Below are 6,000 nucleotides of genomic sequence, written 5' to 3' on the forward strand. Positions count from 1 at the left end.
GGCCACTGCATCTCATCAATCAAACTGGGAATAATCAGACACAGATTGCTAAATTGCCCAGGAGGATGGGAATCGATGTAAAGCAAAATTAACCCAGGGACAAAATTGACAAAGATGAAACAACTGGCATGAAATTGGATATGAATTCAAATGATGATAAATACTGTGGCTCAAAGCGCAAGGCCTTGCATTTCCTTCAGGGGTTGGTGGAGACCATAACAGATCGGGTTAAAGGGAGAGTAAATATTGGGTCCAAATACGACTCACCAAATTGATAATAATGTTGTTCTGTGTCTGCTGGATGAATAGGCGACATGTTAGTATTATCTAGTGTGGACAAAAAAATAGGGTAACCCAAACTGAAACAACCTCAACCAAAGAGGATATGAATCATTTAAATGGCCAAATGGAAAGCAATGCAGGACTTGTTTACCGAAACATGTATAAAGGCATTATTTTAGAAATGTTAAACAAGTCACACAATATGTCATAATTTGCTCTGATCTTTCACAGTTATCAAAAAACACTGGTTTTCCAGTAGGTTACATATATTTTATTATGATATGATCATCATTTATGATATTCTTTAAAAAAAGACATGCAGTATGTCAATATTTCCAAAGGACGAATCAGAAGCCATGACAGGTTTCTGAAGCCTGAAGCGAGTCGTCCTCTCTATCTGTGACTGGCCGCTGGACCCGGACCAGTTTAACTGATCCTTTCTGGAGCCGAGTTCTGCTGCGCTCTTATCTGAAGGAGTGTGTTGATGTGACTGTGTCATGATAATGAAGTTAGGGCCAAGAAGCCTGTCTCAGTGACGGAGTGATCGCCTGAGGGCTTCTGCCCCCACTCTCATTTATCACAGCAATGATAGATTTCTCTCTCACTACCCCCCCCCCCCCCCCTCCTCTCTTTCGTTCTCGTTCTCGCTCTCCGTCTCTCCATCTGTCGTCTCCCGGCATTTGCATTTGTACCCTTTCAGCTGTTCATTAACACTTGATGAATGCTGCTGTGTAAGAGGGTTTTCCTTAAAGCCATTTAGTTTGTGAGTCATGAACATTTCCTCGGGCCCCACTCAACCCCCACCGCACCCATTACATGCTCTTTTTCTGGCTGCGCCGTATCTAATGCAGGTCATCTGTCAGACACCCACTCCTTATTATCTGTTCCCTCTGTCGATGTGATGCTGCCTGAAACCTCTGAATACGCAGACCCAGAAGATTGGAGTTGACTCGCATCTCATCACCATAATGTCCCAAATCTCTTTGCAACAGAAGGGTGACACGCCTCCCCTACAGAATCTGATTGGCCCCTCCTTAGTCAGAAGGCGAAAGGAAGTCGACTGGTTGCTATCCTGGATGCATGTATTTGTATTGTATTGTTGTTGAAAAGTCAATCAAATGACCACAGGGAGACACAGATCTATAATGACGCAAACCGACTGCAACGTGATGCTAATATGACCAGAAAGAAACGCAAAAAAAGACCAAAAAACATTCATTTATTACAATTACTTTCCTGGGGTCTAGTTGGGGGGGCTTTTACATGTCTGTGCCAAGGAGTCTGCTGTCTCATAATCCATTCATGCTCAAGGACTATCCACAGCTATATTGAGATATTATTCCATATGAGCATATTTAAAGTGGAATTAATTCTTCACACTGAAAAAGAATGTAACCATTATTAATGTACAGTCAAAAAGGCTTTAAACGTGAGTCCTTTTAGCATTTTACAATTGTTTATGACACATCATCTCTCTCACATCGCCTTTTTTCCTGCCAGCTCGCATTCTTTTTCAATCACTTTCTCAGCTATTTCTTTCCCTCTCCTTCACTTTTTTGCCTCTTGCTGCTCTTTCTCCTCATCTGGCCTGATTTTGCACTTTGCAGCTGCCATTAGTCGAAGGTACCGTCTCTCATGCATTAACCATTGGCCCATATTGGCTCCCATTAGATCTGTCATTTCTCATCGCGGAAGAGCCAAGGTGTTGGAAGATAGACTGAGTGCAGGTGCCTGATGCTTTTACAACAGCCACAAGACAGCCGACCACTTTTGCATATTAACATCCTCTTCAATCATACCTTTGGAGAAAGTTAGCACATTACAACGGAAGGTTTGATATTAGCAGCGACGGAGGAACAAGATGAAAGACTTTCGAAAGACACAAATGCTGATTGTGATTGGTTAATTTGCCATACAGCTGCCTGATGGAATACAGATCTAGTCATTGAGGCTTTTTGATGATGAGAACATGAATGTTAAGACATAATCGCATCGAAAAATGACCTTTATCGCCCTTCTGCATTTGTTTACCACATAGCTTTGCTGTCAGAGAGATTCAACATCTTCAGATATCTCTAAATATCACCGACTATACTTTCAAAGGTTATGCCAGCTCCATGGCCTTAAAATAGAATGTATCTTTGTATTGTGTGAAATAAACAGTCTTGACTTTTGGCTGGAATTAGAGGTTCAAAATATAAAATGAAAAAAGGGTTTGTGTCTGTGCTTTCTCATGGCATCCAACATCTGACAATCAGCTTTCCATTCTGCGTCAGCTGATTACATTTGCAGCAGGTATCTTTTAGCCACAATAAAGAAGCAAAGTTGTTATAAAATCAAGTCTAGGTGAGTTCCCGTTTTACCTGAATGGTTCAATGTAATTGCTCATTTAAACCATTTGCTTAAACACGATAGTTGTGACAAAAGCAGTGTTTTAGTGCTCTGAAAGTCAGATGCCATTTTGTTGGTCATATTTCACAGAACCCATCCGTCTGGATGCATATGCTTTCCAAACAGGTTAAAAGAATAAAAGGTCTCAATAAGGATAAGAAAATGACCGCTCCCCTAAACAGGGTGACTGTCCAATTATAGCTCACTAACCATAACTTATGTGAAGGTGGTCGCTTGTAATGAGGAACCAGAATTATCACTTGAATCTGCAACTCCCCTCAGTTTTAATGAGTTTTATTGCGAGTTCCAGGTTATTGTTTCATTTTAGCCCACGATTTTATTGTTCTGAGGTAAGACTGTAGAACATTATATGGCTCTAGTTAGCACTCGTATTTCTAGCAGTTTGGGAAACCATAAAACACTGTGCTGGGTAATTGACCGCGAACTATAGCAGTTTACTCCATTCAAACTTGCATCGTGTAATTTGTGTCGTTTTACAGACATTTTCGTCAGATTTTGACACATAAAATAATAATAACCTCCTGCAAATGGTTGATGCTTAAGTCCATATCCAAATGCCTGTACCACCTTGATAAGCTCACTTGACAGAGATTTAAAGGCTTTGTTATGTACACACAATGTCTAGCAAATGACTTATAACACACCATGTAACAATGACAACAAATATGCCCTGAAGGATAAACTAGACAAATACCCTATATAGAATCATCAAGTAGAAAATAGAAAGGGGTGGACGGGAATAAGACTGCCGTTTAGGCGTTTAGATACAGGATTCGCTTGTGTGACTGCCTCAGTTAGCATGTTGGATTAAGCACAGTGAGTTTTGGAAGGCCCTGAACCCTTTAGGCAACAAAGAGGAACACAGGGATAAACTAGAATGGGCACTCGGTAGAGCGCATACCTTCGCATATCACAAGATTGGGCATTGAATTATGAACATTTTGGCATTAGTTGCATGCCAATTGGACAAAAATGTATCGTGCTATGGTAAAAAAAGAGTTTGACCTTTCCATGACCTTGACCTTGACCTTTGGCCCGATTGATCCCAAAATCTAATCAAATGGTCCCCGGATAATAACCAATCATCCCACCAAATTTCATGCGATTCAAGAACATTTTGACCTGTTCATGACCCTTGACCTTTGACCCGATCGATCCCAAAATCTAATCAACTGGTCCCCGGATAATAAACAATCATCCCACCAAATTTCATGCGATTCGGTTCAATACTTTTTGAGTTCTGCGAAAGATTTTGACCTGTTCATGACCTTTGACCTTGACCTTTGACCCGATCGATCCCAAAATCTAATCAACTGGTCCCCGGATAATAAACAATCATCCCACCAAATTTCATGCGATTCGGTTCAATACTTTTTGAGTTTTGCGAATAACACGCATACAAATAAATAAATAAATAAATACACGGCGATCAAAACATAACCTTCCGGCATTTTCAATGCGAAGGTAAATATTGTAACTGAGGGAAACGGCTTTGACACTCTTTGGTCAACTTTAAAATCCTGCTTCATCAAAACTTGAATCATTTTGCAGTAATGCTCCATAGCCATCACTGTAAATTGTTTCCTGTGTGAAAGGAGGGGGCATACGAAATGATGTCTCTATTTTGAGCTCTTGGTGCACTGTGTTGCTCGCAAGGAGAATGTTTGTTTTCCTTTTGCTTCTAAAACAGTCTTTTTGAATCCCCGCAGGACTTCGGGGCCTCCACTCTTCCAGCCTTAATATTGATGCACATCTGTGTATCTGTAAGGCATTTCTTTTCTTGCTGGTTTCTTCAAGCACAATATATACTTCAGTTTCCCTGCTGGAAATATGATATAATTGGCCCGAACACAGTTCTGGTATCATCTTTTACCTGCAACCAATCAGGCCTCATTAGTGCAGGCCAGAAGAGAACTTACAGTCTGCCAGTGCTTCTCAGTACTAGTTGCTGTTAGGATCTGGAGTTTGTGTCTTATTTTGTGTCTTTGTTTGAAGTCCTTGTGTCGTCTGTCTCCCTGTGATTGTCTGCCCTGGCCCTGATTGTTTCCTTCTGTGTGATTGCTGGTCCCGCCCTCATTGTGTTCACCTGTGTCTCGTTCCCCGTTGTCCAATCCGCTCACCTTGCCTGTGTATTTAAACCCTGTTTGTCTCATTCCCAGTGTGGCTTCGTACTGTTTGGTCTGCGTTTTTGTCGTCCGTTCTGCTTTGTTTGATTAAAGATTGGTTTTTGCAGTAATGTCGGCATTTGGGTCCTCTCTCTCTGCGACATCCGTGACTTATCACGACAGTTGCTCTCTGTCCTGTCAACAGTCTATCTCGTCATGAGTTGCAACACAGAATTTCCCAAGCGTACCCACACACATGTGCACTGTCTCTGTCAGAATTGCTATTAACCCACTGGCAAATGGAGAAAAAGGAAAATTAGTTTGCAGAGGTTTAGATGGCACGTTGAGTTTAGTTTTGATTGGCTCACGTTCAGAGTGTATGGTGGTGAGTAGGGGGAGTAGCACACAGCTAGACAGTGTGCTGACGAGCATTTGTATCTACACTATTTTTCACAACAAAAGTTGACACTGGTGCTAATAGCTACATGAGGATGACCTGAAGCAGAGTGGTGCTTTGTGCTGAGAGTCAGCAATCCAACATGTTCACAATGAAAATGCTAACACCCAGGAATAAAGATTGCCATATTCACCATCTGGTGTCTTAGCATGCTAACATGTACTGCTTATTAAATAATATTTGGTGATGAAGCACAATAATACTGCATTATAAAAGTACCCATATGTTTGACCTGATGAAGGTGTGAGTAAGATACATGTTAGAGGATTATTGTGGCACATAGTGAAGGAACCATATATGTCAAAACCAAAATTGTGTGTCAATCCATCCAGTAGACATTGAGATGTTTTACTGAAAAAGGTAAAACGTTGACCTGATGGTTGAGCTATGAATTGTCAGGGTATTCCTGCGTTGTGTGAATGGGGACAAATCATTTACCATGAATGATGAATGGAAATCCATATAATGAATGTTGAGATATTTCCAAAAGACCTAAGTCTTAAATTAGTAAATAGAGCTGTTCACAAAATATAAAAATAAGATATTTTAGCTATTTGAATTGAAATGAATTATAAAGTATGCCTTTATAAAAGTCTCAACTGTCTCTGAAGAAGGTTATGAAGCTTTTAATGGTCGAAAAAGAAATGAATCGAGGAGAGTTAAGCAGGGACACAGATGAGTGAACTGTTGGCTCAGTTATGAAAAATACAAAAACTAGTAGGGCTAAGTGGCAGGGTTCACGGT

Source organism: Pseudoliparis swirei, chromosome 5, assembly GCF_029220125.1.
Source record: "Pseudoliparis swirei isolate HS2019 ecotype Mariana Trench chromosome 5, NWPU_hadal_v1, whole genome shotgun sequence".
NCBI lineage: Eukaryota > Metazoa > Chordata > Actinopteri > Perciformes > Liparidae > Pseudoliparis > Pseudoliparis swirei.